Consider the following 27,081-nt stretch of genomic DNA (forward strand, 5'->3'; position numbering starts at 1 on the left):
GTTTATTGCCCAAAGGTCAAGCTAAAGGCACAAGGGGTTCCACTACACACATACCTCAGTTTCCCTTAGAACTGGCCTAGAATTGTAACTACTCCCTGACCACAAATGAAGTGGCATGGGAGGAGCTGGGGAAGAGGAAGAGCTGAAGGTGTTAGGTAGCCATGACTAGGAGAGGGGTGTTGACCTGTGCATTCTTTCTGTGGGATGTGGAAATAGTAACATTTAGAATAATTTCTCATGGTAATTGTGCTATTGGATTTCTCTCTCTGTCCAGCTCACTTTAAATGACTGTAAGTACTGAGGTCTCCTGTGAACCTCAGAAGTAGAAATGTTTGTAGTGAAGGATTGCATCCATTCCATCTTCACTCAGAACTCCTGCATAGACCTTTTCTCTGTACAGAATGGCAATGCATTTGTAAAGGTGTAAGCCTTTGCATTCCCAGGACCTTAAAAGAGCATTCAGTTTCTCCAGGTCTCTGAATGAGGCAATTGCTTGGCCAGGTCAGAGATAGAACCATAAAGATACATGTAAGACTAAGATTATTTCCTCCTCCTCCCCCTCCTCTGCCGCCGCTTCCTCCTCCTCCTCCTCCTCCTCCTCCTCCTCCTCCTCCTCCTCCTCCTCCTGTTCTTCTTCTTCTTCTTCTTCTTCTTCTTCTTCTTCTTCTTCTTCTTCTTCTTCTTCTTCTTCTTCTTCTTCTTCTTCTTCTTCTTCTTCTTCTTCTTCTTTTCCTCCTCCTCCTCCTTCTCCTCCTTTACCTTCTCCTCCTCCTCCTCACTCTCTTTTCCTTTGTCCTTTCCTTTCCTTCTCTGCTTTCCTTCTTCCCTCCCTCCCTTCCTTCCTTCTCTTCTTTCCTTCCTCTCTCCCTTCTTTCTTCCTCTTCTCCCCTTTCGTCCACCCCTTCCCATCCCCCCCTTCCCTGAAAGTATTCCAGCCACCCCATATTTGGGAAGTAAGTCTAAATTTACTGATATTGCTGAGTTTTGTGTCTGTATATGCTTTGCAAAATAAAATAAAAAAATAACCCTATGCATTGCTTGTCATAAAGGATGTGGTTTTTCTCTTTGAAAGACTTAACTCTCAGCTGTCTGGGGACTGCACAATTTCAGAAAGCCTATACCTCTGTGCATCTGTTGGCTGCAGAGGTGACAATAAAGACTCCTATCATTAGGCTTATTAATTGTGGCTTCTTTTGTTTTGTTACTGATTGGGTTACAACACTCAGAGCTCAGCCTCCTGAGTAGCTGGGAGCTACCAGCACCTACGCTAAAGATTGTACTTCTGATACCCCTTTCCCCGATCCTGTTTATATCTCTGAAGATGGCTGAAGATGAGCTGATGTGCTGTCTTCCTCTGGCTTCCAGGTAATAAATCTCCTTTCTTTAACCTTCACTGTGTCTCTTTATTTGTCTTATAGGGGCAAGAGGCTGGGGCTGGTATGTGTAATAGCTGGAGATTGGACGTAGGGTCTCCTATGCAGTAGCACACCAGCAATTCTTTCTACCATCAGGCTGTAACTTGAATGATATACTTGAGGGACAACCACATATGTCAAACTTCAGATTTCTGAATGGAAGATTGTTTTGAATTTTCTTTTGCAGGTTCTGTTTGTGGAGATGGCTGTAGTGGCATGCATGACCAGTTAAATTTCCTGGAAGACAAATGGGTAAGAGTGGATGGGGGAGGAGGGAACAAGGAAGAGATGGAAGTCACTGGATTCTGTTATATGGGAATTGTTTGCAAGATACAGAGAAGCCACATCTTGAGAGGTCAAATTGGGAAGTCTTTTTTTTTTCTTTTAGTCAGTTGTGGGGCTTGAACTCTGGGCTTGGGCGCTGTCCCTCAGCTCTTCAGCTTAAGATGTGTACTCTACCACTTGAGCCACAGTGACAGTGTCACAGACTTTCCTGCCTGGGCTAGCTTTGAACTGTGATCCTCAGATCTCAGCCTCGTCAGTAACTAGGATTATAGGTGTGAGCCACTAGCATTTGGCTGGGAGTCTTTAGTAAAATGCAGGCAACTGCAGGTAGACTCCTGTCCCAAATACCTGCAGCCCAGAACAGAGCTTGCACAAAGCTTTTAAAGTCAAAAACCACATGTTGTAGGTGGAGAAGAAGCTCAGCACAAGTTAACGAAATAGGAGAACAATCAGGGGTGAGCATTCTTTGTAGCAAAACTTTCCTGGGGCTAAACAGGATGACATGGCTGCAATCCAAAAAATGCCCTCTCTTGCCTCTAGCCTTTTCAAGAAGGTTCTATGGTGACTTCCTTATAATTTCCCCTAACAAGTTCTCTTTTGTTTGTAGTTTTTGTTGTTATTGTCAGTCATGGGGCTTGAACTCACGGCCTGAGTGCTGTCCCTTGAGCTTTTCTGCTCAAGGGTAGCACTCTACCTCTTTGATTCAGGTTTTCTGATGGTTAATTGGAGATGATAAATCTCACAGATTTTACTGTCCAGTCTGGCTTTGAACCACAGTCCTCAGATCTCAGCCTTTTGAGTAGCTAGATTTACAAGTGTGAGCCACGAGTGCTGCACTGGTATTCTAACTCTTGAGTGTGTTTTGACATCTGCTTGTCACTGTATGCTCAACTCAGCCAACACAATTGAGAATCGATAGCATTAGGTACACTCAGAAAAAGAGCCTGTTCTCCTGTGAGCGATTTCATGACTTCCCCATGGCGTTCTTCTGATGGACTCTAAAGATTGAATAGGGAGCCCCATCATCAGCTGCACTTTGTGGATATTATTACCCATGCTTCCAGAGTCACATAGGATACTCTGCTACCCGGGACCAACACTTGGCAACTAGAAATTGAGACTCAGAACTGCATTTAGTTGGCTACAGAGCAATGAACTTCTTGGTTATTTCTTACACTTAAAGATGGAGAACCAAATCCATATTGATTACTCACAAACCAGTCTCTACTCTGTAGTTTAGAATCATCCATCTGATAGCCATACTGCAAACCCCCAGATTTCTTCTCCCAATTCTCCCTTCAATGTCCTTGAATGGAAACAGTTCCATGCATATTTGATGTGAACAGAAAGGCAATGGCTCCCACCTGCAATCCTAGCTACTCAGGAGGCTGAGGTCTAAGTATACTGGTTTGAAGCCAGCCCAGATAGAAACGTCTATGGGATTCTTATCTCCAACTAATGAGCAAAAAGCTAAAAGTAGAGTTTATTCAAGTGGTAAAATGTTAGCCTTGGAGCAAAAAAAAACTAAGGGACAGCCAGACCTTGGAGTTCAGTCCTGTACTAGAATAAAAAGAGAAGGAAGAAAGGATAGGGAGGAAGGGAGGAAGTAAAGAAGAGGGAGGACGGGGCTGGGAAGGTGGCTCAGTGGTAGAGTGCTTGCCTTGCATGCATGAGGTCCTAGGTTCGATTTCCCAGCACCACATAAGCAAAAAAAAAAGCCGAAGTGGCACTGTGGCTCAAGTGGTAGAGCGCTAACCTTCAGATGAAGAGCTGAGGGATAGCACCCAGGCCCAGAGAAAGGCCCCACGACCGGACCAAAAAAAAAAAAGAGGGAGGAAGTAAAGAAGAGGGAGGAATGAAGAAGGAAAAAGAAAAAGGGAGGGATGAGGGAAGAGGGGGTTGGAGGGAGAGAAGAAGGGGTTGGAGGGAGAGAAGGAGGGAAGAAAACCTAGTCTCATATGTATCACTATGGTTCTATCTCTAGCCAAGTAATTGCTTCATTCAGGGACCTGGAGGAAGTTAATACTCTTTAAAGATCCTGGGAATGTAAAGGCTTACACCTTTACAAATGCATTTCCATTCTGCTGAAGAGAAAGGATCTGTGCAGTAGCTCTGAGGGTAGATGGAATGGATGCAGTCCTTCTCTGCAAACATCATTTCTACTTTGAGGTTCACTAGAGACCTTAGTAGTTAGAACCGCTTAAAGTGAGTTGGCAAGAGAGAGAAATCCAGTAACACAACTGCCATGATATATTAATCTAAATGTTAATACTTTCACATCCCAAACTCCTCTGGGCCCGGGGTTTGAAAGAACTATAGCAGAGGGAATTGCTAGTCAAGGGCGCCCTGAGAAGAAATGAAGATCTTGTTCCTGATAGGATGGAATTCAATTAGAAACTGGCCACACATAACCCAAGGTTTTCAAAGCAAACCAGCCTATGGTCTTTTCCTGATCCGGATGCCCAACGTCCAACAGAGACAGACATGTGGCTTTTTCTGTTTCTTTTTGGAGTCCCAGGTTGGGAAAAGCATGTACTCAGATAGGACAATGGGAGAACTGAGCATCCGCATCAAGATACCATTAAAATATATATATATATATATGTGTGTATATATATATATATATATATATATATATATATATATATACCAAAAACAAATGGACAACAAATCAATCAAAAGAGCTACTTTTGTTAACACTCTGCTGCTGCTGCTGCTGCTGCTGCTGCTGCTGCTGTTCTGTTCTGTTGCTGTAGCTACTGAGCCAATATGGTGGAGTAGGGATTTTGCTGATTAGCTGTCTCCCTTTTCATGGACCCTGTTGATTGGTTATCTCTCTTACAGACCTTGGTTGGAAAGTTGCATGCATTAGGAATATCTTGGGAGCATCCTTATTCCACTTAGCCCATTTCTTGCTGTTTGTGCACCTGGTCATTTTCTCCTGACTATTGTGATTTCTCTGTCTGCCATGTTTCTTTAAATGGGGTCTCCACACTGGCTTCCACTGAGAGATGATAGGAACACATGTTCCTCAATTGGGAGTGCCTTCTTATGTCTACCTGTCCATCAGTGGGAACCAGTGAACCTGGTTAGCTCTGCAAGTGAGTTGACAGCATCTGTAATCAAATATTCATGGGAATTAGATGAGCTGTTACCATTTGGGAGTGAATTTCATACATGCAATTGCAAAACCCTGTATTCGCTAACTTCAAAAAACATGTTTAAGCATGATTGCAAATGATAAACAGTGGTAATGAAAATCAAATTCAAGAACATATGTTGCTTTTTTAGTTAAATGTTATTTCATTTAAAGATATAAGTAAAGCAGGTGTTAGTACTATGTTAAGGACACTGAAGACACAGTAGTTTAAAAAGATCCCTTATAAACCCCACACTATGGTGAAAAGATGGATATTATTCAAATTGTACTAATGAAACTGAACTGAGGGTTCTTCAAAGAATAGCCATCCTTCAGTGGCTCATTCCTGTCATCCTAGCTAATCAGGAGGCTGAGTTCTAGGGATCATGGTTCAAAGCCTGCCGCAACAGGGAAATCTGTGATGTTCCTATCTCCAATCAACCAGGAAAGAGCTGGAAGTGGCTCAAGTGATAGAGCTCTAGCCTTGAGAATAAATGATAAGAGATAGCACCTGGCCCTGAGTTAAATCTCAGTACTAGCAAAAAAGAAAAGAAAAGAAAGGGAGAGAGGGACTGGAAAAAGAAGGAGAGTGGGAAAGGAGGGAGGGAGAAAAAAGAGAGAGAGGAGCTTTGATGTGTTTGAATGATATGTGACCTAATGATGCATGATAGGAAAGTAGCTCTGAGCAAGGAAGGGAGGGAAGGGGAAGGGGTGTAATAAAAGAGTTTTGCTGTATTTGAACCATGTAAATGACCTAATAATGACCTGTTCGAGGGCCCTTGAAATGGGACAGGAAAAGCAAATGCTTTGTTCAATGCAGCAGTTTCAGAGCTGATAAGCAGCTAGCTGGACCCAAAGCTATTCTATGAAGTCATAAAAGGACTATAGGCCAGGTGTTTGGTGGCTCATGCCTGTAATCCTTCCTATTGTGAAGGCTGAGATCTAAGGAACAAAGCCAGCTTGCACAGGAAAGTACTTAAGACTCTTATCTCCAATAAATTGCTCAGAAAAAATCCAGGAGTTGTGCTATGGCTCAAGTGGCAGAGCACTAGCCTTGAGCCTGACGAAGCTTAGGGACAGGGCCCAGGTCCTGATTTCAAGCCCCAGGACCAGAAAAAAAAGACTATACACAGTGGCAACTTTTCTCAAAGGGAGGCAATAACAGCCTAAACAACCTTGCCTGGGAACAGGGGATAGAATTACAGGTGGGTCCAATGGGTATGTTTCTAGAAAATTCTGACACGTGATAAACCCAAAGTAAGAGCCATTGCTATTTCAAGAGGGAAATATGCAAGGTACCATAAACATCAAGAAGTTCTCATAGAAGTTTGTTAACTTTAGACTTAAAGCTACAAGCCCAGTTCTAGCCACGTGAATATTGACAGCCTAGAACACTGACTTTTCTTGCCTGCTGTTTCCTTCATAGGCACAGAGGCCCAATTATGTCACCGCCTTCAGTCCAGCAACAGACAATGGCCACCACTAGAGCTGCAGCAGATCCTTATCTTACTGTGTCACTGCCTGGAGAACTCAAGGAATGAAATCCACAGACAGCAAGGAGTGAGTGTTAAAAGTATTTAATTTATGCATGTGAGAAGAGAAAATGTTCTTGCTGGGTGAGAGGGGTCATGATAGGGGTTTTCCAACTAACTGGTGGGTTTTTTCTTTTAATCTGTTTAGATGTCAGTTAACTTTTATGCTAATGAGATGCTTGGAAGGTGACTTGCTCATTGGTCACGACCCGTGATATTTTTAATTGATCATTCCGTTTTAGCTATTGGGCATGGAATTTCCTGAAGACATTTAGGACTATCTTACCTTCATTTTATCCAACCTATCTGGGTCAAAAGGAAGTTAAAACGCTTGGGAAGTTTTCTCAGATCATCTACTCTCTCTCTCTCTCTCTCTCTCTCTCTCTCTCTCTCTCTCTCTCTCTCTCTCTCTCTCTCTCTCTCTCTCTCTCTCTCTCTCTCCTTTTTATTTATTTATTTTTTTGTTGGTTGTGGGGCCTAACTCTGGGCCTGGGTGCTGTCCCTCAGATCTTCACCTCAAGGGTAGCACTTGAGCCACAGTGCCACTTCTGGCATTTTCTGCTTATGGGTATTGAGGAATCGAACCCAGGGTCTCTTGCATGCAAGGCAAGCACTTTACCACTGAGCCACATTCCCAGTCCTATTTTTCTATTTTTTTAAGAGAAATCTTTCAGGCTTATTCCTGATTTCTTCTGCCTGACTAATCAACCTATTCCAAGACATCTTTTGTTTTTCCTTTTTCTTTTTGTTTTTTTTGTCAGTCCTGGGGCTAGAACTCAGGGCCTCAGAGTTGTCCTTGAGTTCTTTTGCTCCAGATGAGTCCTCTACCACTTAGAGAAAAGCACCACTTCCAATTTTCTGGTGGTTAAATGGAGATAAGAGTCTCACTGAACTGAGCTGGCTTCGAGCATTGATCCTTAGATCTCAATTTCCTGAGTAGTTAGGATTACAGCCATACCAGCTCCCAATATTACAGTTCTTTACATCCACAGCACTTGTGTGAGTGTAACATACTACATACACTACAGTCTTTGGCTTTCTATTCCTGGGCATAAGGCCTGCTAATGGATTTACTACCTGTGGCAATAGCTTCAAACTGCCTATAGTAGACTTTTGTGATTGAATGTTAAGCCCATTTCTCACAAATCCATTTTATTCCCTTCTTTATTCAAATGTGTAAGCAGCACTAAGATTTTATTTTCTCACATGTTGCTCATCCAGTACGGGCTTTGTAGGTGCCTCCTCTTGTCACCTTCTCCTTTCCCCAGTACATCTGAAAGTCAGTCCTGCAAGCTATAAGGTCTGGAAGGAGCAGCTGGCTGCTCCTTTATATTTGGGCTACGTGAATTACAATGATCCCATCTCTGATCAATCAATTCCAGGTGAGGCCAAATGTGGAAGAAAGATCCTTACTCCTGATTTATTTATTTATCTATCTTTAAGTAGTTGTACAAAGAGGTTTCAATGCAACACATCAGTTTAGGAGCACAGGGCATCTTTAAAAAAAATTGGTTTTTGGGTTTGAACTCAAAGCCTAGTCGCTGTCCCTGAGCTTCTTTGCTCAAGGCTAGCCCTCTGCCACTTTGAGCCACAGCTCCCCTGCTGGTTTTCTTGTAGTTATTTGTAGAAAATCTCATGGAATTTCCTACCCAGGCCAGTCTGGAACCTTTATCTTCAAATCTCAGCCTCCTGAGTAGCTAGCATTATGGGCAACAGCCACAAGCTATCAGCTGTACACTGCACCTTGATCCACGCCATTCCTTCCATCATTCTTCCCTTCTCTCCCAACCCCACCCAGGTTACATAGTTCCATTTTCACAGTGTACATTGAATATGATGATTGCATTCCCCCACCCTTCCTCTCTCCATCCCTCCACATCCTACCACCTCACCTTCCTGCCCCCCACCTCAAGTTCTAGCTTCCTGTTATCCATTTTGTTAGACTCTGTTAATTGTTCAAAGAATTCTCTCCTGCATATACCACATATTTCAGTTAATGGTATACCATATACTTTCGTTAATACATTTGTAGTATGTATCTATGTATGTGTGTATGTACATATATATATATATATATATATATATATATATATATATATATGCACATGACCCAGTGTGTGCTTATATATATTTATAAATTAGGTCTGTTTTCCATCTATTAGAAACAACATGTGTTCTTTTTTCTTTCTGGACCTGAGTTACTTCCTTTAACATAACTTTTTAGCCAGACACCAGTGGCTCACACCTGTAACCCTAGCTACTTAGGGGGCTGTGATCTGAGGATCATGGTCCAAAGCCAGCCTAGGCAGATGAGACTCTTATCTCCAATGAACCACCAGAAAACTGGAAATGTCACTATGGCTCAAAGGCTAGCCTTGAGCAGAAAAATCTCAAGGACAGCATTCAGGCCCCAAGTTCAAGCCCCTCAACCAACAGAAACAAAAACAACTATAATTTTCCCCAGGCCCATTCATTTCTAGAGAGCTTCCTTTTCTCCCTGTATAGGCATTTGCAATTGCTGGCTACAGAAAAAGATATTTTAACTGAAAAAAGTCTGTTACCACACAGGGCTAAGGGGAGAGATGAGATGATATAGACAGATCCCTGATGATATTATTAAAATGCAGAATCCTGCTAGCCTTGAAATTCACTTAAATGCTATACTTGCCAGTTCTATGAGCCCATAAATCCCCTTTATTGTTTAAATCAATTTGAACTGTTCTTTTTTCTTTTTTTTGGGGGGGTGGTCTGGTCGTGGGGCCTGAACTCTGGGCCTGGGCGCTGTCCCTCAGCTCTTCAGCTCAAGGCTAGCACTCTACCACTTGAGCCACAGCGCCACATCCTGCTTTTTTTCTTTTGGCTTATGTGGTGCTGAGGAATCAAATCCAGGGCCTCATGCATGCAAGGCAAGCGCTCTACCACTGAGCCACCCTCTCAGCCCCCTTTTTTCTTATTTGTAGCTCTAATGCATGCCATCCTATTGACCATTGCATTAAGGATAGCAAGTTGACATGTTCAAAAGTCTTAAAACTGTATTATGGGGGCTGGGAAGGTGGCTCAGTGGTAGAGCCCTTGCCTTGCATGCCTGAGGCCCTGGGTTCAATTCCTCAGCACCACATAAGCAAAAAGAAAAAAGCCGGAAGTGGCGCTGTGTCTCAAGTGGTAGGTCGCTAGCCTTGAGCTGAAGAGCTGAGGGACAGTGCCCAGGCCCAGAATTCAGGCCCCATGACTGGACCCCCCCAAAAAATGTGTGTATTACCCTTCAAGTCAGCAATTCCTCATCTCAGAATTTATCCTAGGTAAATAGTTGAGTGGCTATAAATATATTTACATGCACAAGCCCATACATAATGTTTCTCAGAACAGTGAAATGCTGAAAGTGATGTAAATTGAAATATAAGGACGCTGCCAAATGCTATCCAGCTCATGGATTATGATAAATGAAATAACTACACATAGTTGACTTTGAAAGCTAGACCTTGCTGATTAACCAGTTTTGATAATCTAATCTTATTTTAAAATATAGAACAACAATGATGTATTAAAAAAAAACCTTTCAAGTATCAAGGTCTTTGCTACAGAGCTCTCATCCCTGTCTATATATTAATTATCTAGGAAAACCATTTAAAAATAGGCTCTCCAGGGATATGCATTTGAGTTGTTCAAGTGTACAGTGAAGAGTAAAAGTTATTCTTTTTTTTTAAAGCAGTAACTAGGCTTGAATTTGCTGCTTATAGGTGCTCTACTATATGAAACATTCCTCCAGCCTTGCTTTTTATTGGTTATTTTGGTGATAGATTTTTGCAAACATTTTTACCCAGGCAGGCCTCAAACTACAATCTTCTCACTCTTAGTCTCTTGAATAGCTAGGATTACAGACACAAGCCACTAGCCCCCACCTAAATACTTCTTTAATCCTCAGGACAAAGCTCCTAAAATTACTAGTGTTACCTGCCTTGTGTTGATGATCTGATCTCAGATAACTTGTTAGTGGCTTGTGATGCAGAAGGGTCTAGACTGTATGCAGGGAAATTTGATTTTAAAAGCCATCATGTTGACAGTAACGTTGAATTGTCTTTTAGTGCATGAGGATCAACATGAGAGGAATTCTGGAGCAAAGAAAAAAGACTGATGCCAGGTACCAGTGGTTCATGACTGAAATCTTAGCTACTCAGGAGGCTGAGATTTGAAGATTGCAGTTCAAAACAGAAAAGTTAGAAAAGTTCAAAGCAGAAAAGTCCATGAGACTCTGATCTCCAATAAACTACTTAGAAATTGCCAGAAATGGTTCTGAAACTCAAGAGTTAGAGCTCGACCTTTCATCAGAAAAAGCTTTATTTATTCAAGGATGTGGGCTGAATGTTGAGCTAGCCAGCAAGAATTAGATTGGCTACAGAAGGAAAGCAAGGTAGTTCAGAAGCATGGATGGTAGGAGGATCAACTAGCTTCTAGGTATAGATACATTTAGAACTCGTGTTGTTTACTGGTCATCATATGGAAAACTCTTGAAAGTGTCAGACAGAAGGTGGCACGCTGTTTTTGTGTGAAACTGTGAAAAGCCTCAGAAGGAGATGGACTACGTGTGTGTGTGTGTGTGTGTGTGTGTGTGTGTGTGTGTGTGCGTGCACGCGCGAGCACATGTGTGCATATGTGAACAGACCTAGGGTTTGAACTCTGGGCCTACATGCAGTGTCTGAGCTTTTTTTTTTTGTTCAAGGCTGCCACTCTACCACTTAAGCCACGGCTCCATTTCTGCCTTTTTTTCTTGGTAGTTAATTGGAGATGAGAATCTCAGAGGCTTTCCTGCTTGGGGTGACTTTGAACCACAATCCTACCACTACTCAGCCTATTGAGTAGCTATGGTGACATTTGTGAGCCGCTAGCAGCTGGCAAAGAATTGTTTTGAATAGTCTAGAACTTTGGTTGGGAGAAGAGCAATGGTGGTAATTATTGGCTGTAAATACTTGGAGAACTAAGATATGAAAATAGAATAGATATTTTTATGTGCAGCACAGAAGGTAAACCCAGAGCCAGTGCAAAACTGGGAACTGGTGGCTCACACCTATAATCCCAGCTACTCAAGAGGCTGAGATCTGAAGAGAGTGTTTTGTAGCCAGCCCAGGTAGGAAAGTCTGTGAGACTCATATCCAGTTAACCTACAGAAAGCTAGAAGTAGAGCAGTGGCACAAGTGGTTAAGAAAAAATTTAAAAAAATTAAAGCTAAGGGACAGTGTCCAGGCCCTGAGTTCCAGCATAATTCCAGTATGCATGTGTATGTGTGGTGTGTATGTGTGTGTGTGTATGTGTGTGCACACACACATGCATATAGACACTTTTAAAAAAAAAAAGTTCATTGCAAGGATCAAGAAACAGCTTTTAGCTTAATTTAGGTTGGTCCCAAATAGAACACATACACTTGTATAGAAGGATGTTGTCCAGTCCTGGGAATGTTCATATTATTCTGTTTTATAGGGTAGAATGCTTTCTAAGTGGATTATCTAATTTGATCTCCCTAGGGGGGGCAATACATTTAGCCCCATTTCGTGGATGAGTGTCCAGACCTCAGGATTCCTAACTTCTCTGCCCTCAACGAAGCAGTGGTGTAGGGGTCACAGTCCCACACACACACCTTTTCCTGGTTTTTCATTCATCTTGTTGCTACAGAGTTGGGGGATGGGTAGATTCCAGGTTCTTTCTGAGTTTTCTCTTTTCTGAGAGTCCGGGGTATAGCATCTGTGCTTTTCTCTTCTAGAGTCTACACATGTGCGATTGCAGTGACTGACCACCTGCTACCTGCTTAGTCTTAGCTGGCTAATGTAAGTTTTTGAAGGGCCAATTAATTATACAGTGTGGATACCTGGAAAATTTCAACTTTGTATTTCCTTCCAGTCTACTGGAATCTTCTCTTTCTCCTTCTACTCTTCCTTCTTTTGTACCAATCCTGTGGCTTAAACTTAGGGGCATGTTCCTTTTCTCAAGCTTTTTGGGGCAAGGCTAGTGCTCTATCACTTGAGCTCCACTTCTGGCTTTTTTTATTTAGTCATTTATTGGAGATAAGAGTCTCATAGGCTTTCTTGTTCACGCTGGTTTTGAACCTTGATCCTTAGATCTTAGCTCCTGATTAGCTAGGATTATAGGAGCCACTGGTGCCTGGTTTTAGTATTCTCTTTATACCCAGTTGTAGTCTGTCTCTCAAGGTGCAGCTCAAATCTCATCACCCCTAGAACCTTCCTAGGGAATGAAGTTTGGGGTTCTTTGAACATCTGTAGTATGTCTGCTGTGTCCTGTTTTCTTAAGTCATGGAAATTCTGCTCTCCATGCTTCACATATGTCACCCATAGCTTCTTGCTTGTGCTGTGGAATCCTCTCTGGTGTATTTTCTTCTCCTTTTTTGGGGAACTGAGCACCACCCATGGCAAAGCTGGAGTTGACCCAAGAATGGTAAGCAACTACTTGATGATTTTTGGTTTATCTCCATGGAGTTTTGATATTCTTATTAATAACATCTTACAATATGCCCCAAAACATTATAGAACTTCTACTCCAGCACTCACCCATCTTGTGTTTGTTTTGTGTCTCTGCTACTTTCTATAAATTGATTTTTTTTTGGTCAGTCATGGGGTTTGAACTCAGGGCCTGGGTCATGACCCTGAGCTTTTTTGCTCAAGGGTAGCAATGTACCACTTTGAGTCATAGTTCCACTTCCAGGTTTCTGGTGATTCATTAAGAGGTAAGAGTCTCATGGATTTTCCTGCTCAGGGTGGCTTTGAACTGTGATCCTCAGATCTCAGTCTCCTGAGTAGCTAGGATTACAGGCATGAGCCATCAGTGGCTGGCTTTCAAATGTAATCTTGGCAAAAGATGTATCACCCCTTTAAGCCTAATTGGTAACATAGGGACCAGACAGTGCCTACCTACCTCTGGGGGCTGTTGTGAAGGTAAAGGAGGGTTAGGTTAGCGCTTGGCATGCAACATGAATAAGTAATGGATTCTGGAAGATTCTGTAAGTGCTGCTGATAGTCTCCTTATCACAGCATCTGTCAGATACAATGACCTGAATTTGCTCAAATGATTTGGGGCTCTGACACACAGGATCCGTAGTTGTAAATCAAGAGAGCTTTATTAGGTACATATGTGTACATTCATATGCTTTACTTATTTATTTATATCTTGCCTTGTCCTGAAAAGGATTTAAGGCAGCTCTTTAAAATGCAAAGCTTAGAGAGCACCACAAAATAAATGGGAAAAAACAAGGCAAGAAAAAAGTCAGAAAGGAGATCAGGAAAATTTATAGATGATGGTAGTGTGTAAAATATTTGCAGTGAAATATTTTACTGTTCATGGACGTGGGCTATAAGTCTTTGTTTCCAAGGAGCATAGAGTAAAACAAGGTCAGTTATTCCCCAATTTGTAGCACACAAGGAGATCAAAACAAACTCCTAATAAACAGGGTGAGGAAGCCAGGCCTTGGTGACTCACACCTGTAATCCTAACTAATGAGGAGGCTGGGATATGAGGATCAGAGTTCAAAACTAGCCCCATCAAGAAAGTTCATGAGAGTCTTATCTCCAATGAATCACCAGAAAATCATAAAGGAAGCTGTGGGTCAACTGAAAGAGCACTAGCCTTGAGCAAAAGGAGCTCAAGGATAGCACCTGGGCCCTGAGTTCAAGCCCCATGTCTGACAAAAAAATGGTGAAGATTCCTTGTAGTGAAATGAGAAGGCATTTTCCTATGGCTCAGAAGAGAAACTATGCATTGCAATGGACAATTGTCTAGAAACCCTTTCCTTCAAGGTGAGGTGTGGAGATGCTAATCATTCCTCCTTAAACTATAGGGTGACTGGCTTTAAACCATAAAAGAACTCGTGCTATGGCCTAGGGTGTCTTGTCCTCCTCTGAGGAAATCTAGGCGCCATGATGTAAGGATGCTCAAGCAGTTCTGCAGAGAGGCCCTGGAGCTGAGTGATTGAGGCCTCCTGCCAACAGCCACATCAATGTGTGTGTGTAGATGTGTGTGTGTATGTGTGTGTTTGTGTGTGTGTGTGTGTGTGTGTGTGTGTGTGTGTGTGTGTGTGTGTGTGTGTGTTGTATGGTCCTGTGCACACACACTTGGAGTGGAGTTTGAATTCAGGCCTTTAGGCTCTTGCTTAGTTTTGTCACACAAGACTATTGCTTTACTACTTAATCCATACCACCACTTTTGGTGGTTATTTGAAGATAAGAGTCTCATGGACTGCCCAGGCTGGCTTCCATTCAGGATCCTCAGATCTTAGCCTCCTGAGGAGCTAGGATTACAACATGAGTCACCAGTGCTTGGCATACACATCTTCTCTCTTCTCCTCAATTCTCTTCTCTTTTAACTCCTTTCCCTTCTTCTTTTCCTTCTCTTCCCTTCCTTTCTATCTTCTTTTTTTCCTTTTCTTTATTTTCTTTTTAATTTGTCCCAGCACTCCCGCTGGAAATGAGGGCCTGCACACTTACTGGAATTTATATTTCTCACAGTCGGCACTCTACCACTTGAACCACACCTCCACTTCTGGTGGTTATTTGAAGTTGGCTCACACCTATCATTCTAGCAACTCAGGAAGCTGAGATCTGAGGTTTGCAGTTCAAAGTCAGCCTGGGAAGGAAAAGCTGTGAGACTCTTATCTCCAATTAACCACCCAAAACTGGAAGTAGAGCTGTGGCCCAAACTGGTAGAGTGCTAGCCTTGAGTGAAAGAGTTCAGGGACTGGTAACAACAACAACAAAAAGCCCGTCAGGATAGAAGTTTCTTTGTATAACGACTTAAAGATCAGTTTAAAAAAATAAATAATGTCATAAGGAATGTTTGCTTCTCCATTCTCTGTTCCCCTCTATTGGCATTATCAGATCTCCCGATGTGGCACAGAGGAAGTCACTGAAGTGAAGGCTTATTCTCTGCTGTTATGGCCTGTCAGTGAAAGAGAATCACTTCACAATGCTAATCCCCATTCTTGTTGCTTGGAAAATCTACATATCATAGGGCAATAACTGCTGAAATTCTGACTGGCTGAGCATGGATCAGGTAACCATTCTAGAAACTGAAGTTAGGTTGGGTTGCTGGTGGCTCACACCGGTAATCCTAGCTAATCAGGACGCTGAGATCTGAAAACTGACAGGAAAGTCTGTAACAATTTTATCACTCATTAACCAGCAAAAAGCCATATGTGGAGCTTTGGCTCAAGGTCTAGAGTATCAGCCTTAAGTGGAAAAAGCTCAGGAGAAGTGCCCCAGTCCTGAGTCAAGCCCCAGGAACAGGACACACATTCATACACACACACACACACACACACACACACTCATTCACAGACACTCACCCACACACACTCATATACACACAAGTAATATAAAAAAGAAACAGGAGATGGTCTAGAAGGAGTAATGAATTCGTGCCCACATAAAGCACTCTTATAAAGGAACTAGCTTGAAGAATGACACAGAATCATAAAAGCAATATGTTCCTTCACTGGGTGGCTAGATATTTATGCACACACACACACACACACACACACACACACACAAACACACACACACACATCTGGTAGTTTAAAAAACTCTCTCTGATTCTCGATTAGTTGGGGGAAGATGACTGTATGGGGAGTGATAAGTTATGCAGATAATATTTCTATATGCCCACAGGAGCCTCTGCTCCCAAGGGCAAGTGCCTTGTGAAAGCCACGGCAGGGCCAGGAAGGGAGCAGGAAGGGAGAAGAATGAAGTCTGGCAGGTGTTGCTTGCATCTGGAAGTAAGGCTGAATGAGCCAAAGATGTTCCCCCCAGCCTGTTCCTACATGACCAAAGTGGCATGGACATTGGCATTGACATTTGTGGGCAGAGTGTGGACTTGATGGAAATTTATGTTGCTCTCTGAAGCTTAGCAGCCACAGCTGCATGGAGAGAAGAATTGCTCAGTGTAGTCAGAAGGTTACAGTGCCTAGGATAGAGCTCTGAGCCACAATCAGGAGGTCTGTGCTGTGTGGGGGCGGGGGTGGGGATGAAGGATGGTAATCATCTCAGAAGGACCACTCGGAACACTGTGTATATAGGGGATGGGAAGGTGTGATTTGATGGTGTTCGGTAGCAGTTGCTTGCTTCTCAGGGGCTAGCCATGAAGAATGGAAAGAGAGAGAGAGAGAGAGAGAGAGAGAGAGAGAGAGAGAGAGAGAGAGAGAGAGAGAGAGAGAGAGAGAGAGAGAGAGAGTCAGAGACAGAGACAGAGACAGAGACAGAGACAGAGACAGAGACAGAGACAGAGACAGAGACAGAGACAGAGACAGAGAGACAAAGAGACAGAGAGCATGGAACATGACTTTCATCAACCAGGCAGTTTCTGACCCTGCTAATAGAGACTGCAGTGACTTTACCCATGCTATTGACTATATAGGAATAGAGCTAGAAAGAGAGATAATTTGATTAGGTCGTATCATTTTGTGTGTGTGAGGCCCAATTATATGATAAGGTTTATATAAAAAGATAATATAGCAAGGCCAGGATTTGCATTCAATGTTATGACTTTGCCTGCCTGCCTGTCTTCCTGGCTGCCTTTCTTTTTTTTTTTTTTTTACTTTTTGTCTTTCCTTTCTCTTCCTCACTTTCTTTTTCTTCTTTCTTTTTTCTTTCTCTTTCTCCATTTCTTTCTCCTTATTTTCCTTCCTTCTCCCTCCCTTCCTCCCTCCCTCCTTCTTTCTTCTCTCTCTGTCTTCCTTCCTTCCTTCCTTCCTTCCTTCCTTCTTTCCTTCCTTCCTTCCTTCCTTCCTTCCTTCCTTCCTTCCTTCCTTCTTACCTTCCTTCTTCCAATCTTTCTACCTTCCTACCTTTATTCCTTTCTTTCCTTTTTTTCTGTGCTAATACTGGGGCTTGAGCTCAGGGCTTCGTCTTCTTGCTTGGCTTTTTCTTTCTAAGCTAGTGCTCAACCACTTGAGTCTCACCTCCACTTCCAGCTTTTCTGCTGGTTAATTAGAGATAAATATCTCAAGGATTTGGCTGCCTAGACTGGCTCCAAACCCTGATTCTCATATTATCAGCATTCTGAATAGCTAGGATTACAGGAATAAACCACTAACCTATTTTGCTTTAGAAATAATTTGCCAGCTGGGCATAGTAATCTAACAGTTATAACTTTGAAGCCAACCCTGGCAAAAGTCCATGAGATTTTTTTTATCTCCAATTCACCACCAAATAGCCAGAATGGAACTGTTCAAGTGGTAGAACATTAGCTTGAGTGAAAAGCTAAGGGACAGCAACTAGGTGTTGAGTTCAAGCCCCAGGACCAGAACAACAACAAAAGATGAGATAATATGCATGATGTCCTCTAGCAAGGAGTTAGGAGGCTCTAGCAAGGAGGCTAAAGAGTGGAGGTCACCTGCTGATAGAGAGGCCCTGGAGACCCCTTACAAAGCCCTCAGCCTAGGAATCAGAGATGGCTCCGTGGGGACTGAGAGCCATCTTCTTCCTCATTAGATTATAGCCCACTTCAATGAACACCTTTATTCCAGTCTATCCGTCTCCCTGGCTTTGTGTGTGTGTGTGTGTGTGTGTGTGTGTGTGTGTGTGTGTGAGAGAGAGAGAGAGAGAGAGAGAGAGAGAGAGAGAGAGAGAGAGAGAGAGAGAGAGAGAGAGAGAGAGAGAGAGAGAGAGAGAGAGAGAGAGATAGCAGTGAAAAGTCTATTTCACAAAATGTAGGGCAAGCATGAAGAATACCTGACAGGAAGGCATTGTTCCTGCAGCCATTTCTGATCATGTAGGGCAGACATGACTAATCAGTGTCATCACCGATTCCCACCATCACATCTCTCCTTTGTACCAGGTAGGGCTTTGCAGCTCTGGTAGAATTGATTTATCTGTCCTAGCATAAGCTACAAAAGCATAACTGCAGCCTAGCTGCAGAAGCTTTAGCCTTGGAGATTTTGGAATGTCTTATCACTTCAACAACCATTTGCTCATTTAACACACATACACACACACACACACACACACACACACATTTAAAAAACTGTTATCTTTAGGTAGCTGAACAAAGCCAGACCTGGGTCATTAGTTGTTCATCCTGGCTTAGGTGGCCCTGCTGCCCTGCCCAGGGTCTTGTCTCTGAGCCTGCTACTCCTGCTACTTAGTCCATTTGCAATGGTTATTAGACATCTTCATGACAGAGGATGCTGTAGCTTGGCACATAATTCACAGATAAAGATGTAAACCTGAGCTGGGGGCTGGTAGCTCAGGCCTGTAATCCTATCTATTCAGGAGACTGAGATCTGAGGATCATGATTCAAAGTCAGCCCACACAGAAAAATCCCTGTGAGAATCTTCTCTCCAATTAACTACTCAAAAACCAGAAGTGGAGCTGTGGCTCAAAGAGGTAGAGCAGTAGCCTTGAGCAAAAGAGCTCAGGGACAACTCCCAGGCCCGGAGTTCAAGTCCCACAGCCATCAAAAAAATAAAACCAAAACAACAACAACATAACAACAAAAAACAGAATCAAATCTGAAAGCATAGGTCTCAGGTTGATATTGACAGGCTTAGAATAGCGAGAACCTTCATAGTGCGTTATTAAACAAGAATTCACTCCAAAACATTAGCCAACAGTAGCCATTGGCTTACTAAATGAGACATTCAAATTGCCCTCCCTCCCTCCTTCCCTCGCCTCCTTCCTTCCTTCCTTCTTTCCTAACTTCCTTCCTTTCTCTTTCTTTTTTGGTACCAGTTCTAGGGCTTAAACTCAGGGCCTGAGCACTGTCCCTGAGCATTTATTATTATTTTTTTTAATTTAATTTAATTTTATTTGAGAACATACTGTACAGAGGGGCTACAATTACATGGGCAGGATAATGCATACATTTCTTACCAAGCATTGCAGCCTCCTCCTTTGTTTACCCTTCACCTCCCTTCCCCGCCTCCCCCCTATTTTTAATAAATTTTTTATTGTGAAGATACCATACAGAGGGGATAAAATTACTAGAGCAAGGTAATGAGTACATTTCTTACCAAGCATTGTTGCCTCCTCCTTTGTTTCCCCATACCATCCCTGCCCTCCCATCTTCTCTCCCTGCCCACCACTTCTCCAGCCAAAGTTGTAAAGTTCATTTTTCAACATAAAATCTTGTACATCTAATTGTTGCAATGGGTCAGCCTTATACCTAATTAAACAATTTTTTTCCTTCCCCTCCTCAAATTATATCAATATCAAATACAGTGAAAACAAGGGTTATACTGTGGGGGATGGACATACAAAGCAACAAAGAAATCATCTTATAAATATGTTAGAAACAATAGCAAGAAAGAAAAACTACTTGAGTCACTATCTTGGGGTTCATTTTGCCTAACATCAACTTATCTGACCATTACTACTTCTCTCAGACATATACTAGTTATTGCAAATAAGGGAAACCATGCCTATGTTTCTTTGGGCCTGGCTTACTTCATTTCATATAATTGTTTCCAAGTCTTCCCATTTCCTAACAAAAGCGGAGATGTCATTCTTTTTAGTGGAGGCATAGAATTTCATTGTGTATATACAACATTTTCTTGATCCATTCATTTACTGAGGCGCATCTAGGTTGGTTCCATATTCATAGTTGTGCTGATAGCTTTAGTATGGTCTAGTTTGGGATCATTTGTATAAATGCACAGAAGTGTGATTGCTGGGTCATAGGGGAGCTCTATGTGGAGTCTTTTGAGGAACCTCCATACTACTTTCCAAAGTGGTTGAACAAGTTTACACTCCCACCAACAATGCAGTAGGGTACCCTTCTGTCCGCATCCCCTCCAGTTGAGCATTTCTTCATGTGTGTATTGGCCATCCTTCTTTCCTCTTCAGAGAAGTTTCTCTGTAAGTCTTTAGCCCACTGATTTATTGGGCAGTTGTTTCTTTGAGGATTTGTTGTTGGGGGATTTAATTTTTTGAGTTCCAGATATATTTTAGATATGAGACCCTTGTCAATTGTATGGCTAGTAAAGATCTTCTCCCAATCCGTGGTCTTTCTATTGATCTTGCTAGCTATGTCCTTTCCCAAACAGAAGCTCTGCAACTTCATGCAATCGCATTTGTACAACCTTTCTTTGATTTGTTGTGTTTCTGTGTCTCTATTAAGAAATTTTCTGCCTGTGCCAAGGAGACCTACGGTTTCTCCTATTCCGTCCTGTAATGTTTTCAGAGTGTCTTCTTTGACTTCGTGGTCTTTGATCCAGTTGGAGTTGATTCTGGTACAGTGTGATATAGAAGGATCTAGCTTTAGTTTTCTACTAGTTATTAACCAATTTTGCCAGCACCATTTACTGAGGAAGCTGTACTTCCATTCTATTATTTTAGCTCCCTTATCGAAGATTAGATGACTATAGGTCTGTGGGTTCATTTCTGGGTTTTCCATTCTATTCCATTGGTCCTTATGTCTGTTCTTGTGCCAGTACCAAGGTGTTTTGATTACTATGGCTTTGTAGTTGAGTTTGAAATTTGGTATTGTTATTCCTCCAGCACTGTTCTTTATTTTTATTCGGGGACTTTCTTTGTTCCACATGAATTTTTGGATTGCCTCTTCTATTTCCTTGAAGAATGAGGTTGGAATATTGATAGGTATCACATTGAATTTGTAGATAGCCTTGGGAAGTATTGCCATTTTCACAATGTTAATCCTTTCAATCCAGGCACATGGAGGTTTTCCCACTTTCTTAGTTCTGTTTTGATTTCCTTTTTCAGGTTTAAATGTTTTCATCATAGAGATCCTTCAGTTCCCTGAAGACTTTTGCTCAAGGCTGGCACTCTACCACTGGTTCGAAATAAGGGTCTCATAGATTGTTCTTGTCCTTGCTCAGGTTGGCTTTGAACCATTATTCTCAGATCTTGGCCTCCTGAAGAGCTAGGATGACAGGAACTACCAGCCAGCCCTTTCTTTCATTTTTTCTTTTGTTCTCTTTTTTTTGATGATACTAGGTTTTGGACTATTGCTGATCAGGTATGAAGTGAGGTATTAATGTTGGGCAAATGCTTGAAAGGGTTACCAATAGTTTGATGGGCATCTTGGGAGAATTCACAGGAAAGATGTTATCTATAAGGAAGGTTTATGTATTCAGATACGTGTGTGTGCATGTGGTGTGTGTGTGTGTGTGTGTGTGTGTGTGTGTGTGTGTGTGTGTGTGTGTGTGTGTGTGTGTGTGTGTGCGCATATGTGCTTGTCCTGGGGCTGGAACTTAGGGTCTGCATACTGTCCTTGATCATTTTTGCTCAAGACTAGCATTCTACCACTTTGACCCACAGCTCCACTTTTGGTTTTCTGATGGTTCATTGCAGATAAGAGTCTCACAGACTTTCCTACCTGGGTTGGCTTTGAACCATGATCCTCAGATCTCAGCCTCTTTAATAGCTAGGATTACAGGCATGAGCCTGTAATACTGGTACCTGGCACTATAAGATGTTCATGAGGTTAATAAAGGACATATGACGGATGGAACTAAAGCAGAGAATGATCTCTGAGGGGGGAAATTAGGTACCTGGTAGGTTCTCCAATTATATTTGTGGGAATGAACTGCACCCTGCCGGAATGGTAGCTCTAGATGGCCCCTTCTCCTCCTCCTGAAGCCAGACATTGACATGGATTTGTCTCCGTGTTTACAGACTTACATTTTGCAAAGCCCAGGAAAAGTACAGCCAGTCTTTTCACATTGTGATAACATTTGAAGGGCAGGGAAGAAATAAACTTCTCCCACGAGGCCAATAATGATGACAATCAAGATTGTGGTTGGCGAATATGTTCCGTTTGCATTGTTGCACTATAAATTATCCTGCACCAGGCTCACGTGGCACAGTCTGTCTGTCTGTTTGTCTTTCTGTCTGTCTTTCTCTGGAGGAACAAGAATAGCAATGTAGAACTGCAGAGAACCTCAGATTTAGAAGGGCACCCTCTGGGACCCAGATCCTTCTCTCACCAGAGGAGGGAAACTGAGGCTCTGGGAGCCAGCAACGTATGCCACTGACATAGAATCATGACACCCCAGTGATTGGAATGTAAATCTTCGAATTCAGTTCTTTCCTTGTAATATTTTTTTTTACTTCTGCCTTGCTTCTTTCACTATATTTGTTCTGAATGTTTTGGAATTGTCTCTTTTTTATTTTTTTGGTCAGTCATGGGGCTTGGACTCTGGGCCTGGGCGATGTCCCTAAGCTCAAGGCCATTGCTCTACTACTTGAGCCACAGTGCCTCTTTTGGTTTTCTGGTGGTTCAATAGAGATGAGAGTTTCATGGACTTTCCTTCCTGGGCTGGCTTTAAACTGCAATCCTCAGATCTCAGCCTCCTGAATAGCTAGGATGACAGGCATGAGTCACCAGTGCCTGGCTGGAATTGTCTTTAAGTAATTGTATAATGGAGTTGTCATGTAACAAAGCAGTTGATGAAATCAATATGTCTTGGTCCATGTTACTCCTTTCAAAATTCTCACCCATTCCTCTCCTCCCCTCATTCATTTTCATTTTGTAGGAAATACATAGGATTCTTCACTGTTTTCTCCTCTTTTTTCTTCATTCATTTACTCATTTCTCCTTGACCCTACTCTACTCCTTTTGAGTAGCTGATTCCTGTTGTTTATTTTTATTTTGTTGAACTTTGCCTTTCTAAGGAATTACACAATATTTGAGATGACATTTGAGTTTACTGTATTTCAGTGAATGTATCTGCATATACCTGCACAACAACCAATGTATTTACTTATGAATGTATCAACTATCTAGCTTCCACTTAGAAAGGAAACACTTATCCTTTGTTTCTCTGGGTCCTTGTGATTCTTTTTTTCCTGCCTCACTCATATTTGCTCATTTTCCTTTGATGTAAAGAATGTTTAATTTAGCTTTTTTGCTCAAAGCTAGTACTGTATCACTTTGAGACACAGCTCCACTTGCAACTTTTTTGATGGTTCATTGGAGATAAGAGGCTCATGGACTTTCCTGCCCAGGGTGGACTATGAATTGCAATTTTCAGATCTCATCCTCCTGAGTAGCTAGAATTACAAGCGTGAGCCACCAGGGCATGGCCACAAGTAGAACTTTATTAGCCATGGAGCTGGTATTTACAAGACACTGGGGGTGAGGAAGACGCTAGCTAAACCAATCTAATGCAATGCTTACTGCAGGTTAGCTAGACTGGTAGGATATCACATAGACTCAGATCTCAGCCTCCTGAGTAACTAGGATTACAGGTGTGAGTCACCAGCACCTGGCTCCTTCAGGAATTTCACTGCTTTCACTACCTTTTAGCTCAGACTTTTCCTTTCTGATTCCTTGATCCTGAAATCTTCCTGCTGGTATATTTATATCATTGCTCTAACAATATTGTTCTATAATTTCCCATGTTATGGTAACATAATCAGAAATTATGATATTAACTAAAACTGTTATTATGTTAATGATTTATTGGTCTTTTCTTCAAATGTACAGTTCTCTAAGTTCAGAGCAAGTGCCATGTAGATCAACCTCACTTGACACAGGCTCTGCCACATAATAGGAGATCAATAAATACATGCTGAATGAGTATCTTGCCCATGTAATTGTAACCCCTCTGTACAGTATGTTCACAAAAAGTAAAAATTAAAAAAAAAGAAATGCAGGCATTGGCCTTGGTGTTGGATGACCTACAATTGCTCCTTTCTGACTCAGTTTACCTCACTAAAGATCAGACTCCCCGTCCTTCCTGCCTCACAGATCTTGCTGTGAGGATCAAAACTGTTTCTATCATGAACGTTTGAGAACTTTCAAAAAAAAGCTCAGTGTGAGTGCTCAAGGTGAGGAATTCTTATCTTGTTCCTGTGCTTACTTGGGCTGCCTGAGGGACTGCAATATTTCCTGATTCCTTGTCAGACTTCAGAGAAAGGGTCCCCCCCTCAAGCCCATCACCCCCACCTTGAAGAAACCAATTCAAGTTTGTTCCAGAGAAGTGTTGAGAAGGATCATTATGATGCTCTTCCTCCTCCTCCTCTCCCTCCCTGCCTGTCCTACTTTGGCAGGATTGTGTCACAATATCAGCAGAGGATTGTGTCACAATATCACCAGCTCTGTCACAACTATCTGCTTTAATATCCACCATACTTTTAAGACCTTTTTAGCTCTCTAATTTCTTCTTCATCTCTTCCTGTCTTGGTTTATTGGGATAATATAAAGGTGAATTGCTGATAAAATTGTAGATTTGGTTAGAATTCTTAGGTCACTTCATTTATTAAATAATCATCAGTGAACACATAGTAATGCTGGGAAGAGAGGAAAGAAGACTAGTTTATATTATTTTAGGGATGGGCGTCTGCAAAGTGAACAAGTGCTCCCATGGGCCACAGCCTTAACAGTTTTGCTTTTACTTATTCTCTTGTAAACTATAATCAAATACATATTAGTAATTACATTAATATATAACAATGTAATATATAATATAGAATAATTACATTTATTAGAGATTATAATTATTTGATTATATTTGTTGTAGAATCCATTGCTGCATATTGTAGAAACAGTAAAGAAGGGCTGGCTAGAGCATCAACATGCTGAAGGCAATAGAAAGCAATATCAAGTACTTGCTACAGCAACATATACTGTATACTAAGATTGAAATGATGCAGAGATTAGCATGTCTCCTGTATAAGGATGACAAACAAATTGCTGAAGCATTCCATATTTTAAAATATTCCAAATGTATGGCTATATGGCAAGAAAAGGAATAATCAAATATGTAGAGCCAAACTCTCAATTTCTAGAAGTCTGGGACCACTTAGAATATAAAGAAATGCCTATATATACTTTAATATCTCCTAAGAGATTATTGTTTGTCTCCTTAGTCCATATGTAAGGAACTCATTTAGTATGCAGAGCAGTTTTGTAGTTGAATGAGATATTGTGAGATATTTAACAGAGCCTGAAGTAAACCTACTGAGGTGTAAAGGTAAGGAGAAGTGATACTATGTCTTAGGATAATAAAGATTTGTTATTGTTTCTGTATTGGTGGAGGTGACAATGGATGGGGTGGGAAAATTGGGTTTGAGGTCAGAGTGGAGGCAGAGATTTCTTTCCAGGAGACGGCAGTTGAACACCTGGCTGATGGTGGGGGTGATAAAGGCATAGGCTGAAAAAAATGAGCCACAGGAATATTGATGACTGTGGGAGCACTGAGGAAAAGGAGAAGCTGGAAATAACTTTTAGGTCTATACTTTAGAGCAGTGAGTCTTCCTTTGCCACATGAGTTTCAGGCATACAGAAAAGGAAAGAAATTACCATAGTATCGAATATGTTCTACAAAGATAAAAATAACAGTTAACATCAAACTACAGCAGCATTCATCATGTTCACAAATCCATTTTGTCTTCCTAGGTACCGAACTATATTTTCAGTCCTTTCTTGGAGCAAGGTAAAATAATATGGTTAATTTCTAGACAAAGGCACATAGGTGTAAATGGTATATGCTATTTCCAGCTCAATCCATAAAATCCTCTTCTTTTATTCCCCAGCATCTGTTCTGTGGCAAAGTTGGAAACTACATATTCCAAATGTTAAACTGCAAAGTGGAAGAATCTTGTCTCTGTAAGTCAACATTTAGATGAATGAGAGCTTTCCTGAATAGCTATGTAACCAACTGAACTATGACTTAAAGTACAAATTAATCTTTATTATTTTAACCATGATGAATACAGTGTGTGTTTAACCAGAATAGCCAGTGACACAAATACTTTGTATTAAGCAATTTTATGTTTAATGTAGCATCTGTTTAATGGATGGGCTAGCCCTAAAATCAAACTTCATTTACACTCTGCTTGGAATAACCCGTGATATCACGGGTTATTGTTCCAATAGAATTTTAGAATATTTTCCTGTTTACTCTCTTATTTTGCCATCTTAGTTGGTAAATTCTGGTGGTTAGATTTTAAACTAGAAAACTTCATGGTGTATTTTGTCTATTACTTTCTTATTTGAAAAAATCCTTTAACAGGTAAAAGAGGCTTGAAGTATAGAACTTATTTCACAATATCTTGTCTGATATACTACTGAGTGTGTTAACAAATATAGTTTAGAGCCTCTCTTATTTTTTCTTTATTTGACAGCCAGTAAATTTTCCGGTACTGTTACATCTATGACTTCATAAATTGGAAATGTGGTAAGAAAGAGAAAAACATTATGACTTAGGAACTCATTCTGCAACAAGACTTTCACCCAAGGTTTCATTGGAATTATGGTCTATATGTAGAATCTGTCTTTATGGTTTAATGTTGAAATCTGAAGTGAAAGAATTAACTATGAGTGTACTTTTGAAACCTCATTATTTTCATTGTAGATTGAGTAATAACAGGCAACATTCTGATTATAGAAACTAGGTAGAAGTTATGTCTATAAACTAGATTGCTAACCTTAGTTTATGTCACTTTGTGTTTCCATTGAATGAAATTTTGGTGTGCTGGAAAGTGGCAGCTAAGATACAGCTTAAACATTTTTCCAATATGAATCTGTATTACATTTGTGATTTTTGTGCTAGTGGATATTGAAACTGGTATCTTAAGCATGCTAGATAAGCATTGACATTAAGCTATATCTCTAATCCTTTATTTATATATAGATATACAGATATATGAACATTTAAAACAGAAGCAACGCAGAAGAGTATAAAAGTGAAGTGCATCTCAAAACCTACCAAGAAAGAATTGTTAAAATTCTGAAGCAGATTTTTATGCCTTC

General features: G+C 41.3%; 1 long non-coding RNA gene and 1 pseudogene across 1 annotated transcript; both read left to right on the top strand.

Moving 5' to 3' along the window:
- The first annotated feature begins 1,230 nt into the window (after positions 1–1,230).
- On the top strand, positions 1,231–25,876 carry LOC138830045 (uncharacterized). The gene is made up of 6 exons (XR_011372842.1): positions 1,231–1,365; positions 1,603–1,667; positions 6,266–6,399; positions 12,124–12,187; positions 25,726–25,762; positions 25,863–25,876. It is a non-coding gene; the product is annotated as an uncharacterized lncRNA (long non-coding RNA).
- On the top strand, positions 24,943–25,040 carry LOC138830054 (U6 spliceosomal RNA; annotated as a pseudogene).
- Positions 25,877–27,081: the final 1,205 nt, after the last annotated feature.

The sequence above is a fragment of the Dipodomys merriami genome, unplaced genomic scaffold, assembly GCF_024711535.1.
Source record: "Dipodomys merriami isolate MVZ:Mamm:240054 unplaced genomic scaffold, mDipMer1.0.p SCAF_181, whole genome shotgun sequence".
NCBI lineage: Eukaryota > Metazoa > Chordata > Mammalia > Rodentia > Heteromyidae > Dipodomys > Dipodomys merriami.